Source organism: Primulina eburnea, chromosome 2, assembly GCF_022965805.1.
Source record: "Primulina eburnea isolate SZY01 chromosome 2, ASM2296580v1, whole genome shotgun sequence".
Lineage (NCBI taxonomy): Eukaryota > Viridiplantae > Streptophyta > Magnoliopsida > Lamiales > Gesneriaceae > Primulina > Primulina eburnea.
The window spans coordinates 8,190,448-8,205,944 of record NC_133102.1 but is presented as its reverse complement, the minus strand read 5'-3'; the positions used below and the strand labels follow the sequence as shown (position 1 = coordinate 8,205,944).

Here is a 15,497-nt window from a genome sequence, read left to right as displayed (position 1 = left end):
ATAAAACGATGTGTGGCGGAGGAGGAAACCAATCAAATTCTGAACCATTGTCATGACCGTGAGGTAGGTGGTCACTTTGGACCCATACGGACGGCATCTAAGGTACTTGAATGTGGCTTCTATTGGCCAACTCTTTTTAAGGATGCTCGTTTGTATGTTCTCAATTGTGATAGATGCCAACGCACAGGTAATATTTCCAACCGTCATTAGATGCCTTTAAATAACATTGTTGAATGTGAAATATTTGATGTGTGGGGGTTTGATTTTATGGGTCCTTTTCCTGCGTCTTTTGCAAAGAAATTTATTTTGGTGGCAGTGGAGTATGTATCTAAATGGGTGGAGGCAGAGGCTTGTGCCACTAATGATGCACAAGTGGTGTTAAAATTTTTGAAGAAACATATTTTTAATCGATTTGGTGCACCACGTGCAATCATAAGTGATGGTGGCATCCATTTTTGCAACAAATTTTTGATAAACTGTTGGGCAAATATGGTGTCACCCACAAGGTTTCCACTCCATACCATCCCCAAAGTAGTGGACAAGTTGAAGTATCCAATCGAGAAATTAAGAGGATTCTAGAGAAGACGGTTAATGTGAATAGAAAGGACTGGTCCATTCGGTTAGATGATGCTTTGTGGGCTTATCGTACTACTTTTAAAACACCTATAGGCACTACACCATATAGGTTGCTTTTTGGTAAAGCATGTCATCTACCAGTAGAATTAGAGCATAGAGCATATTGGGCGACCAAAGCACTAAACTTTGATTTTGCTCTTGCAGGTGAAAAACGATTGCTGCAGTTGAATCAGTTAGATGAGTTTCGAGGAAAAGCTTATGATCTTGCACTATCTTACAAGGAACGCACCAAACGAGCCCATGATAAACACATTATAAGAAGGGAATTCAAAGTGGGTGAAGCGGTGTTGTTATACAATTCTCGCTTACGACTCTTTCCGGGCAAGCTAAAGTCAAGGTGGTCAGGACCATTCACTATAGCCAAGGTGTTCCCATCGGGTGCAGTGGTGTTGCATGATGGCAAGGAAGGGACATTTACTGTGAACGCTTAAAGATTGAAGCACTATATCGGTGGCACAATTGAGCCACAAATTGGAGTCACTCGGCTCCATGACAGTCATTGAGGACATGGGTGAAAAGTCGAGCTGTAGACTATAAATTGAGAACTACTTCTACTCCTTATATTGATCTTAATTATATTTTCTTTATTTATTAATCGCATCATTTGCATTTAGGTAGTTGCATGGCATTCATTCATTTTTAGACGAGAATGTCTCGCTAGGGCGGTCAAAACTGACCGCCCCAGTGGGCACTCGCATTGTTCAATAACATAGTCGCCGAAAACTTCTCGCTAGGGCGGTCATAATTGACCGCCCCCGCGAGCGATACGGTTTTTTAAAAGGTTTTAAGTCGAGGACCTCTCGCTAGGGCGGTCAAAATATACCGCCCTAGCGAGTCGTGCAGATTAAAAAAATTCTCCCTCTTCTCTTTTCTTCTCCACTTCGAACCCTACCCCTACACCTCCAATTTTCGGCGCCTCCTTCCATCTTTTGTGCTCAAGACTTATTATTTGTTGATTTTTCAGGGCAAAGACTCATCTTGGTCTATACACTCCACCAGGAAGCATTTAGGCTACAATATTTTCTTCTCCGGTGGTCTTTCAAGCAACTCCGGTCATCTTCCACAGATTCCGGTGAGCATCTCCGGTGACCCTCAAGAATTTTTCGGCGTTTTGATACTTTGTGCACTCCAGTCTCGACATGGCACCCAAAAGATCTAAGGTAACTCATGGTGCTTCTAGTTCTCGGTCCACTCCATCTATGTTTGTGAATGAAAAAGCTAGGGAGAGATTTGAACATGCTAGACTACATAGGAAACCAATCCTTGAGCGTGGATTTAGCTCGTCTATTATCGATCATTTTTTGGAGTCCCAAGTAGAGAGAAGATGGTGGAATATCTTTGTAGCACAACCGAATGCAGCTGTGGTTCCGGTTGTGCGTGAATTTTATGCCAATGCTCCGGAGGGGAATGAGTATAAGGCATTTGTGAGGGGACATCTAGTCCCGTATGATTCCAAGACGATCAATGAAATGTTGGGTTTATCGTCGGTGGACGATTCGGTGTTTCAGGCGTGGGTGCTTAACCCGGATAATGATTTGATCATTCGCACACTCTGTTATCCGAGCACCACGTGGAAACAACCTGGGACTTATACGATCTTTCTTGAAAAATTTTTGAAAGTGGAGGAGGCATTGTGGTATGCATTCTTGTCTAAGAGATTGATGCCGGTCGGTCATACGAGTGATGTGCAGCGTGAGCAGGTGGTTGTTCTTTATGCCATCTGTACTGGGCTGGTGATTGATGTGGGCAAGCTCATTTTCAGACAGCTTAACTTGTGTATTAATAGCAGCAATTTGGCTTTTTACTTCCCGACGATAGTGACTGAGCTGTGTGCCCGAGCGAGGGTGATATTCGCAGATGATGATGAGTGGTTACCGCCGATGAGAGCCATTGATGAGGCTCTTTATAAATCAAGAGGGAGAAAAGACAGGCTGAGCTGCCTGAGGAGGTATTTTTCGATTATGGGAGAGCAGCTCAACCACCTCCGGCCTTAGCACATGCACCACTACCTCCGCAGCCACGCCGCCGTGCCATGCGAGATCGCGTCGACGAATTGGGCGCTTGGGCCAATTATCGGACTCAGTACCAGGCCGTTAATCAGGCTCACATTCAGAACATCAAATACTTGGTGCAGGGGATCTCAACTCATTTGGGCATCGAAACTTCCGGACGGCCACCTACACCCGCATACCCGCCACCCTTCCATTTTCAGTACAATTATCCTATGCCCCCAGCAGGTGAAGAGGGAGTTCCACCGCCAGAGAATGAGGAGGAGGATGATTTTTGATCAGGGGAGTTTACTGTTTCTCCTTTCTTTTTATTTTGCATATTCTGTCTTTGCATTTACATTCATGAGTTTTTATGTTTTTAGTGTTTGTTTCGTTTTGTGCAATGAGGGCATTGCACAACTCTAGTATGAGGGGGGTAGATTGTTATGTTTGCTTAGTTAATTGGTTTTAAGTTCGTTGCATTTCTTTTGTTTGGTGGAATTATATTACTTTGGTGGTGTCAAGTTTCAGTTATGGGAGTTTATTTGGTGTTGTTAGTATTGCTTGTTTTGAGTTGGTTGTTTTTAGTCCGTTATAGTATGGCATGTTTGGTGTCGTTTATGGTGAGAAGACATAGTTTATGAGCCAATGATGATGTTGAATTGATAGTATACAAAAGTATTGATTGGGTCACTTCATGAACGGTACTCTTGATTGTTAAAGCATGAATTTTGGTACAAGTTTGAACTTTTTGAGCACAAAGTATTGATTGGGTCACTTCATGAATGGTACTCTTGATTGTTAAAGCATGAATTTTGGTACAAAGTTTGAACTTTTTGAGCACATATGTGTGGGGACTAGAATTTTGTAGGAATAATGGTGAAATTTGAAGGTTTTGTGTGGTTAACTTGAAAGGCATCATTTATGAGTTGATTTAGCATGTAAACCCGTGAAAATAAGTCACTAATTGGGACCTTGAATGAGAACATTTGATTTGCCTTGAACTTTACATATACCCCCTTTTCAATGCACTGAATTAAAATATCATACCCCTAACCAGCTGTAATCCAAAGTTATATATTCTTAGCCTAGGGAGTACATGTGTGAAAATTGTGCATCTAAAAAAAAAAGGGAGATGTAAGGTGAGGGGGAGCCGAAATAAAAGGAATGAAATTCTATTCCTAGGCTAAAAGTTGGAGATGTAAGGAGACGAGGAAATTTAGACGAAAGGTCTTGACGATTGCACAATGAAAATGATCAGTGTACTCCCAACTTTTAGCCACTTGAGCTTATTTTCCTTCTTTTCGACACCCTTATCTGCACTTAAGAATTGAATAAAGTTCAATTTATGGTTAGTGATAAATGGACACGGGGGTGCATGCTAGTGAGACTTGTATTGAAGTGTTAATTGAGTGACTCGCATGATTTGATGATTGATCTATTTGAAGTACGAATGACTAGACCCATCATGACACACACACATATTCAAATTAGTGTCAAGATTTATGTGAAGATAAGAATGAGTATTCGTTTGTGATTTGACTTGATTATGATTTGTATGTGGGAAAGTTCACTGAGGCATGAGCATAAAAGTTGTTAACTCACCATTGACATTTACTTGTGTTGGTTATTTCTTGTTTGAGTATTTTGTGTTTGTTGTGTTTGTTTAGAATCTCGTGCTTTAACCTATTTTGCTCGAGGGCGAGCAAAAGGTTAGTATGAGGGGGTTTATAGGACTCGTTTTTACGTGTTTTTAGTGTTGGTTTTGAGTCACATTCATGCATCATATTAGTTTGTTTTAGTTTAATTTTGCATTTTTTAGCATTATTTAGCATGTGATTGATCTCGTGTATTTTGTGGTTATTTTGTAGGAATTGAACCAAAAAAGTGGGAGAAAATTGGTCAAAATATCGAAGAGGATTCGCTAGGGCGGTCACCAGCGAGCATTTTGGTATGGCCGAGGATTTTATGCGCAAGTGTCTCGCTAGGGCGGTCAAAAGTGACCGCCCCAGCGAAACCAGGGACATGCTCGAGGAAGTTTATGCGAGCACCTTTCGCTAGGGCGGCCAAAATATACCGCCCTAGCGAGAAGCGAGATTCAGGAAGATTTGTTTCCAACTTTTTATGGACTCTATCCTACACCTAAACCTAATACACGAGATCAGCGATCTTTTTTGGGACTTATCATATTTTTCATCACTTTTCTTGGAGGAGAGGCTAGAAAAAGGAGATTTCGAAGACCTCAAGATTTCCACGCGTCGTGGCCGTCATCCATCGTCATCTTTAGTATTTTCATTATTCAGTATTTTATTTCTTACATTGATTGTTGGTTTTTATCATGAATTTCAGTAGCTAAACTCTAGATTTGTTGGGATTTGAGGGGATCCTACCCCGTACTCGGTGTTTAACATTATTTCTCGACGTTTTTATTAGTGATTTGTTTATGCTATTGTTCTTTCTTGTTTCAATCGAAGCCTAGCTAACTTCCTTGATTATTTCATGTTGTTGATGATTTCGATAGAACAATTAACAATAGGATCAAATAGTATAAACCACGGATTTACAATTTTAGTAGATATACGGAATTGGGTACGTGTCGATAGTGATAGTTCACCCGGATGAAAGCTAGTGGATTCCATAGAATGTAATGCAATCTTGAACTGTTAAATAATTGAGGACACTTGAGTACTGCATGTTTATGATTAGTATTAATATAGCTCGACAGAGTATATTAATTAGTCTAGGGAATTCCGTCGAATGCACGAGTAAAAGTAGAGTGTAATTATTTAAACACGAGTGGTAGGTGAACTGCTAATTCCCAACAAATTCATTTCTCAATTGATTTAATCCAAATTAATCATTGCTTTCTTGAATACGTTTTCTTTGCATTTTAATTATTTTAGTTGTTTAATTTACATTAGTTTAATCATCAACTCATTTTATCGTTGCTAAAGAAATTTTACTTGAAAATAAAAATAGTGTAACGCAGTCCTTGTGGAACGATACTCGTATTCACTTACGTTTATTATAACTTGACTATCGTGCACTTGCGATATTTAAATCGAGCTTTCATTTATAAAATAAATTTTGGGACTATTCATTGTGCAAGTTTTGCTCGATCACTGCACACTCGATAAAAATATTAGTGACAAAATATAAAAAGATTTATCATTATCAAAACAATGAAATATATATATTTTAAAATGCATTAACACATTATACATGTTTACATATTACACATAAATTGTGTAATTATGATAATTATCGGGCATTGGAATGTAAAAGGAGAGAGAGACATCGTGTCTCATTTCCTATGTGGTTTGATAGTTTCTACCAATATATATTATACACAAAAAGGGCAATTTGGAAAAAAAAATACATCTTACCATGTTTTATTTAAGATTCAGTCCCCTCAGTTTTCTTTTTTTTTGGTGTTTTAATACCTGAAAAAGTCCAAATTACTTTTTACTACATGTTTCTTGAGTTTTTTACCTTTTTACCCTTTTTTAATTAATAAAAAATTATAAGAATCCCTAATTTTGTTGGTTATGTTATCTTTCTACTACTCCTTCTGCTTCCCACTCTTCTCTTTTGTGTGAGAATTTGTTTGTTTTTCCTTCATTTTCCTACTCGTCATTTTCCTTCATTCTCCTTCGTTTGCACAATTTACCATAGTTTCCGCCGGTCTATGTAACTGAATCTTCCCACAAATTCGTCGCTCAAAACCATACCTCTGCTTAACCAAGCGTAGAAAATTCCCAGCAAAGAAGAGTCCCTACCAGCGCAAACCACAAGTCCCAGCATTCATTGCCGGAAATGTTGCAAAAACCAAAATTTCTAGGTCGAAGCAGCGTAGCTAAGGAGGAGAAAATAGGCGCTTCATTTTCAGATTTCCGTGGAACTACCACCATATAAATCTAATAAAGGAAGATTAAAGGGTACACATTTCAATTGTCGTTTATCTGTGATCATTTTTGTAGTTGTAATTTTTTGTGTAAAAGCAATTTCTTTTCTTCAATCTCATTTTGGATACACAAATGGATTTATGATGATGTTCGTAATAGGAAAGAAGCTTGGATTTAGGACAGAGAATTGGTCAGTCAAACACCATTTGCACGAATAAGGTTAAACAAAGTAATCTGCTTGATTAAATCCCATGTAGGGTTTTTTTGTGAAATTGAATTTTAGCCCATTATTCTGAAACTGAATTTTGTTGTTTTGACTGAATACAAACATTAATGTGCATGATGAATTTTGTTTAACTGAATGTGTTAGTTTAGAGAATATGCTTAATATGATAGTTATGTGAGATTAGTTTGGCTTGTCAAAATGAGTTTGTTTTAGTTTATTTTGACAGAATGTTTTTGATTTGGTTTGACAAAATGTGATTGCTATTTGATATTAATTTCCGCATGTAAGATCGTTATCATTTTTCGACATGTAAGATCATTATGTATTGTCGTAAGATATTTATTTGAGATTGGTTGTTCATGTTTGTAGCAACTTATTTGTCTAATTTCTTGAGTTATCGTGTCAATTCACTGTGACATTTATTGAGTTATTATTCGTGTGTAATATTGTAATTTTTTTATGTGGATTAGAATGACGAAGACTAAACAGAAGAGTGAAGAAAATACGGCTGATAATGATGCAGATATTGGACCCTCTGTTAAAGAGGGTTACTCAAGGTGTTCGCCAACAAAGTTTTTAGCCATGATGGAGCAATTGGTTCCTAGATTGGGTGAGTTATAATTGAAGAGGATAGAAGCTTCACCTCTGGCACCTTGGTTGAAGATCAAAAAGCTTTCTATAAGCACATCAAGAGTCTACTCAATGCTTAAACGCTTTGAAGTAGAGACGTGTAGCTTTTGTTTTGGAAGCAATATCACGGTACCATTCTGAAGGATCGAGTGTGCTAGTGCCTTCAAAGGAATTTTGAACACTATATTCTCCAATGAGCTGCAATAGCTCGTGTTCTAAGAATATTAACACCGATAAATTAAATCGAGTTTGGTTAAAACCAAGCGGAAGAAACTCGAAGTAATCCTTCGTGAAAAAAACTGTTATAATAGATTTTATTTTAACTTATGTAAACTGAATAACCGAAAAAGAATATATTAGTTTTTGCATTCATCGGTTCAGTTATGGTGACAACTGAACTAAAGGATACTCTAACTGATCTAAACAATTTGAAAATAGCAACTAATCAGTTAAATACACAAGATATGTTTAATTGATGTTCGGAGAATTCAACTGCTCCTACGTCACCCCTTCTACCACCTCGGGTAGGATCCACTAAAGAATTTGATTTATACAATACTTTGTACAAACTCACTCAGCTAGGACTTACACTACTGCCTAAACTGAACTCCTGGCTACGACTGAAGGCAGCACCTTCTAGCCTATACTTCTTTAACGTCTATGTGTCAAAGACTACATACACTAGTTTAACGTCTTTGTACAAGACTGTAATTGAGTGATTGAGAGTGTTTGTGTGTGAGAACTGAACAAGGATGTTCTCACACACTGAGGGAAATGAGCTTCTAAACTAAGCAGATAACACGTTAAAGTCCCTCTGGGCTGATTGCTTCTGAAAGCTGATGTGCAATAAGTGTGCCCTTTCTTTTCTCTCGTATTTGCGTTGAAGCTTCTTGTCTCTCTATATATTGAGTCTTCACTGATCTTTTCTTATATAGGCGGGAAAACTGATCGTACAGTGAGACTCATTTATTGTATCGGTTGCATCTTGAATTCGAGTCTTGGACTTTGTGTCTCGACTTTTCGACTGCCCTTCTGAAACGTTTTGTCTTTAATGCTCTGATGTAACATCCATTATTGTCCTTTGACTGGACAATGGCTTAGTACCTTCACGCACAGCTGGAATCCACTGAAAGAGTAAGTCTTCATCTATAACTGAAAGATTCTGACTGATGCTTCGAACTGGTCAGCTGAACTGATCTTCAGTTGGGCTGGTGAAATCAGTTGACTCGTTTGTTGAACTGATTTCCCTCTCGTTCAGTTGAACTGATCAGCTGGGTTTCTTCATCAGTTGAACACTCCTTCGGCTGGCCAGGCTTCTGAGGTTCTCTTGCTGAACCACCTATCAACTGGAGAATCAGCTGGACTGGTCAATTGACGTAACAGTTAGACTGATTCAGTTTGTGCGATCAGTTAGGTCTTCACCTTGCGATGTAAACAGCTCGTGAGTGATCCTAGTTTCTGCACACTAAGGTAGATTATTAGTAACACAAATTACCAAGTTTTGTTATCATCAAAATCAAGATTGCGAACTTGAAAAATTCCAACACATTAACTTCGAGGGAATTCTCTATCGTTATAGGGTTGTCGGGCGTTGGTCAATCCGTTAACCTAGATTTAAAGTTTGTTCAAACTTCTTGAGTGTCATCTCAAGGGGGTGAACTTTGTGCAGAGAAATGTCATAATAGAGAAGTTGTTTGATTTGGCCAGGAATGAGCTTGAGATTGATGATTTTTTCAGATTTTTTATTTTGCTGCTTTTTAACTGTGTTATATTTCCAATTAGTAATTGATAGAGGTCATATTTACGTGTTTTAAGGTATTGCAGGAGTCATAGTTTGCATCGTTTTAGAGTTTATGAGGTCTGCATTTTGGTTATTTCTTCTTAGTCTATTACCTTTGATCACCGCTCACTGAAGTTACCTTAATGTGCAGGAAAATGGAGAAAATAAACCAAAAAGAGGATTTAAGGCCGAAGACCTCGCGCTAGGGCGGTGAAACTTGACCGCCCGAGCGCGAAATGCTGAAGACTCAAAACAGAAGACCTCGCGCTAGGGCGGTGAAACTTGACCGCCCCAGCGTGAGAGGCTGCGAAGAGAACCAAAGGGCAGAGGACTTGGCGCTAGGGCGGTGAAACTTGACCGCCCCAGCGCGACGCGACAATGGAAAGTTCCCTTTTTGATTTGCATTCAACTTGGAAAGAGAAGTCTGAGAAAAAGATACACTAGGCACGATTTTTGGGGGGGTATTCGGCAGCCAAGGAGGAGAAAAAGAGTAGAAAAGCTTGGAGCTAGTGCTTGGATTGAAGATTCGCCGATTTCCGGACATCGTTCTTTGCGTTTTTCATCAAATCTAGTATTTCTAATTTTGTTTTCATCGTTTAAACTTTGTTATGTTTATTTTGATCATGAATTCTAGTAGCTAACTTTATTATTTGTTGGGATTAAAGGGGATCCTACCCCGAACGTTGGTTTGAATTAATTTATATTTTGATTGTGCGGTATTCTTGATTTTACTACTGTTTTACTGTGTCATTAAAGCGTAGCTAACTTTAACGACGTTTTCATATCACGAGTGAGTTCGAGAGAATAACGAGTGATAGGATCGAGTAGTATAATTCGCGGATCTACAATTTACATAGATATATGAAATTGGATACGTGCCGATAGTCATAGTCCTTAGGGTCGAAAACTAGGGGATTTTATAGATCGAAATGCGATTTGCTCTTGATAAATAATTAAAGATATTTAATTACTTCATTGAGTAGAATTAGTTTGGCATAGCTCGAGAGAGTGTGTTCAATAGATTAGGAAATCCTGTCGGAAGCGTAGATCACAATCGAAAGAATTAATAAATTAACGAGGGGTAGGTGAACCGAGATTCCCAACAAATCCATTTTTCATTGAATTTTACTCAACCATTTTAGACATTATATCTCATTACTTGATTTTGAATCTTTTTATTTGCATTCTTATTTGATTTTAGTAGTAATAAAACAATCAACTCAATTTTCATTGCTAAATGTTAAATAACTGAAATTAACAATTGTAAAACACAGTTTTCAGTGGAACGATACTTGTACTCACGTACACTATATTATTACTTGACATCGTGCACTTGCGATTAATTTTTGAGCATACAAAATCATATTTTATTGGGGATTTCACTGTGCAAGTTTTGCTCGATCAAGTTTTTGGCACCGTTGCCGGGGACTGTTAATCTACAATTTTATTTTTAGTTATTTCCTTTAGCATTATTTTATCTCTCTTGAGATAACATTTCATATTTTATTACAGATATCTCTTCCGGTGCATGCCAAAGTCACTTGACGTGGAGCTTGAGTTTGATCCTGAAATTGACAGAACCTTCCGCAGGAGAAGACAACAACAGAGGCTTAAAGAACTGATGGAGAGACACGAGCCAGAACGTGAGGAGGAACAGCGTGAAAATAGACAAGTCGAGATGCCACGCCGCATACCGATGCTGGAGTATGCCCAACCTTCTTTGGATGGTGCACGCCCTAGCATTGTGAGACCTATCGTGCGGACAAATCACTTTGAAATCAAGCCAGCCATAACCAGACGATTCAGAACACAGTCCAATTCGGAGGAACTGCAGTGGATGATCCAAACACGCACATCACGGATTTTCTTGAAATCTGCGATACTTTTAAATTCACTGGAGTTTCTGATGATGCTGTTAGATTGCGTTTATTTCCTTTCTCCTTACGTGATAAAGCTAAAGCGTGGTTAAATTGTTTTCCTGTAGGTTCGATTGCTACATGGGAGGACATGGCGAAAGCATTTTTCACCAAATACTTCCCTCCCTCCAAGACCATGAAGCTGCGGGCAGACATTACAACATTCGCTCAATTCGATCAGGAATCTTTATATGAGGCATGGGAACGCTTCAAGGACCTACTACGAAGATGCCCACATCATGAGTTACCACTTGGGTTAGTCGTTCAAACATTTTATTACGGTTTGCTTACTCCTAACCGTACTATGATAGATGCTGAAGACTGCGGAAGAAGGATATGAGTTGTTGGAGGAGATGGCTGCTAGCAGTTATCACCCTCAATCTGACAGGAACAACCAGCGGAGAAGTGCAGGAGTGCACCAGGTAACTGATTTTTCTGCTATTACTGCACAACTGGATGCATTGAACAGGAAGCTAGATGGCTTGAACATGGGTGGCACAGCTATGCGTTTGCAAGAGATATTCTGTGAGAAATGTGGAGGGGAACACTATGTGAAAGACTGTCAAGATGGAAATCCCTTTTATGTGCAAAATGAGGCACCGGTGAATCAAGTGGGAGTCCAAAACCGCCCAAGGAATGACCCTTATTCGAACACATACAATCCTGGGTGGAGGCAACATCCCAACTTCTCATGGGGCGGTCAAAACAGTCAGAATCGACCGCAAGGAGGACAACAATATGGCAAACAACCGATGTACAGATCCGATCCTCCTAGAGAAGAAAAGTCCAACTTGGAGCAAATGATGTCTAAGTTTATTTCATCCACTGAAACTAGACTTCAAAATCAGGATGCGTCGATTAAGGGACTTGAAAATCAGATTGGTCAATTAGCGAATATGATAGCAAGTAGAGAGCAAGGCACCTTACCAAGTAACACAGAGACTAATCCAAAAGAGCAAGTGAAGGCTATTGAGTTGAAAAGTGGGAAAGTTTTGGAGTCAAGGGAAAAAGAGAAAACTCAAACAGTGGAGGAGCAAACTGCGACATCTAAAGGTAAGTCTTCTAACTCCACACTAGCACCCACTGCAAAACCAAAAATTGTTATACCTCCTCCTTTCCCTGCAGCACTTAAAAAAGCAAAACTAGATGCACAATTCGGTAAGTTTCTTGAGGTGTTTAAAAAGTTGCATATCAATATTCCCTTTGCCGATGCTCTAATGCAAATGTCCTAGTTATGCTAAATTTTTGAAGGACATTTTAGCTAATAAGAGGAAGTTGGAGGATCATATGACAGTCAACTTAACCGAGAATTGCTCCGCTTTGGTGCAAAACAAAATCCCACCTAAGCTAAAAGACCCAGGGAGTTTCTCTATTCCTTGCATGATTGGTGATGTTGTTTTTCATAAAGCATTATGTGATCTTGGTGCAAGTATTAATCTGATGCCATTTTCTGTGTTTAGGAAACTTGGGTTGGGAGAGCCTAAGCCGACGAGGATGTCCTTGCAACTGGCCTGACAGATCTGTCAAGTACCCCCGCGGAGTGATTGAGGATGTGCTAGTGAAAGTGGACAAATTCATTTTTCCTGCCGATTTCGTGGTGCTCGACATGGAGGAGGATACAGAGATGCCCCTCATTTTGGGGAGACCATTCCTTGCGACTGGCAAGGCACTGATTGATGTACAAGAAGGGAAGTTGAGATTGCGAGTGGGCGAGGAGGAGATTACTTTTGATGTCTTTAATGCACTTAAGCACACACTGCATTCTGATAGCTGTTTTAGAATTGATGCTTTTGACTCTCTTGTTTCTCACTATGTGCAGGATGCTTTTAGGGACCCTTTGGAGGCCACTATCACTACTGAGTTGGGAGAAGAGGAATTGGACGATGAAAAAACTGAAATTGTGGCACATCTCAATGCCAACCATCCATGGAGAAAGCCAATGAGGATGCGACTGGAGGACCTAGGAGAACGCAAAGATTTGATCCCTTCAAAGTCGAGCATCGAGGAGCCACCGACGCTTGAGCTCAAACCCTTACCTCCGCACTTAAAGTACGTATTCCTAGGTGAGAATAACACATTGCCTGTCATTATTTCTGCTGCTTTGACAGATGCTATGGAGGACAAATTGTTGCAAGTTCTCAAAGAGCACAAAAGGGCATTCGCTTGGAAGGTGGCAGACATCAAGGGAATCAGTCCATCGATATGCATGCATAAAATCTTGATGGAAGAGAAGTACTCACCTCTCGTGCAACCTCAAAGACGACTGAATCCAAAGATGCAAGAGGTAGTAAAAGCTGAAACCATTAAGCTTCTCGATTCAGGTATTATCTATCCTATTTCCGATAGTGCTTGGGTAAGTCCGGTTCAATGTGTGCCTAAGAAAGGTGGTATTACGGTGATCACAAATGAAAAGAATGAACTTATTCCCACGAGAACTGTTACGGGGTGGAGAGTGTGTATTGACTATAGGAAGTTGAATGATGCCACCCGTAAGGACCATTTTCCCCTTCCCTTTATTGATCAAATGTTGGAGAGATTAGCGGGGCATGAATTTTATTGTTTTCTAGATGGGTATTCGGGGTATAATCAAATCACAATTGCACCTGAGGACCAAGAGAAAACCACTTTCACTTGTCCTTATGGCACGTTTGCTTTTCGCCGAATGCCTTTTGGTCTTTGTAGTGCACCTGCTACATTTCAGCGATGTATGACTGCTATATTCCATGATATGATTGAAACCTTTCTTGAAATATTTATGGATATCTTTGGTGCAACGTTTGATGAGTGCTTGCAGAATTTGAGATCCGTGTTGAGAAGATGCGAGGAGACGAACTTGGTGCTCAATTGGAAAAAGTGCCATTTCATGGTACAAGAGGGGATTGTTTTAGGGCAAAAGGTTTCGGAGCAAGGAATTGAGGTGGACAAGGCAAAAATTGAAGTCATAAAGAACCTACCACCACCAGCTTCAGTAAAGGGAGTTAGAAGTTTTTTAGGCCACGCCGGTTTCTATCGGCGGTTCATCAAAGATTTTTCTAAAGTTGCCAAACCTCTATCTTCTCTACTTATGAAAGATATGCACTTTGATTTTAATTCTAACTGTTTGCAGGCATACGAGGATTTAAAGGAGCGCTTGGTTACGGCTCCTGTCTTGGTGGCACCGGATTGGGACCTGCCCTTCGAGATCATGTGCGACGCCAGTGACACTGCAGTAGGGGCCGTACTTGGCCAGCGGCGAAACAAGGTATTTCACACAATTTACTACGTAAGTAAGACCTTAGATGAGGCTCAATTGAATTATGCAACAACTGAAAAGGAATTACTTGCAGTAGTATCCGCACTTGACAAATTTCATTCATACCTTGTTTTGTCCAAAGTAATTGTATTCACTGATCATTCTGCCCTTAAATACTTGCTTGCTAAGAAAGATGCAAAGCCACGCCTTCTTCGGTGGATTTTATTGTTACAAGAATTTGATTTAGAAATAAGAGATAAGAAGGGTGTCGAGAATGTGGTAGCAGATCACTTGCCTAGATTAGAATTTATTTGTGATGATTCTGTCGATCGTGCTATCAATGATTGGTTCCCTGATGAGCAACTCTTTGAGGTGAGAAATTGTCCGTGGTATGCAAACTTCGCTAACTTTCTTGTCACAGGCACACCTCCGCCAAACCTATCGTTTCACCAACGAAAGAAATTCTTTTCTGACGTGAAATACTATTTTTGGGAGGAACCATTTTTGTTTAAAATTTGTGCAGATTCCATGATAAGACGGTGTGTAGCGGAGGAAGAGTTTGATCAAATTCTCAACCATTGCCATGACCGTGAGGTAGGTGGTCATTTCGGACCAACAAGGACGGCATCCAAGGTACTTGAATGTGGCTTTTATTAGCCAACTCTTTTCAAAGATGCTCGTTCTTATGTGCTACATTGTGATAAATGCCAGCGGTCATGTAACATCTCTAACCGTCATGAAATGTCGTTAAATAATATCATTGAATGTGAGGTGTTTGATGTGTGGGGGATAGACTTCATGGGACCATTTCCTAGTTTTTTCACAAAAAAATACATCTTGGTTGCTGTGGATTATGTGTCTAAGTGGGTAGAGGCGGAAGCGTACGCCACTAATGATGCTCAAGTGGTCCTAAAATTTTTAAAAAAAACATTTTTAACCGATTCGGAACACCACGAGCAATCATTAGTGATGGTGGCACTCATTTTTGCAACAAACTCTTTGAAAAACTTTTGAGCAAATATGGTGTCACACATAAAATCTCTATCCCTTATCACCCTCAGACGAGTGGGCAAGTTGAGGTGTCTAACCGAGAAATTAAGCGGATTTTGGAAAAAGTGGTAGGTGTCAATAGGAAGGATTGGTCGGTGAGGTTAGATGATGATCTTTGGGCATATAGGACTGCT

At 39.6% G+C, this 15,497-nt stretch overlaps 1 non-coding gene across 1 annotated transcript; it reads right to left on the bottom strand.

The window, feature by feature from the left end:
- Positions 1-11,221: 11,221 nt before the first annotated feature.
- On the bottom strand, positions 11,222-11,327 carry LOC140824878 (small nucleolar RNA R71). The gene has a single exon (XR_012116496.1). It is a non-coding gene; the product is annotated as a small nucleolar RNA R71 (small nucleolar RNA).
- Between the last annotated feature and the right edge of the window lie 4,170 nt (positions 11,328-15,497).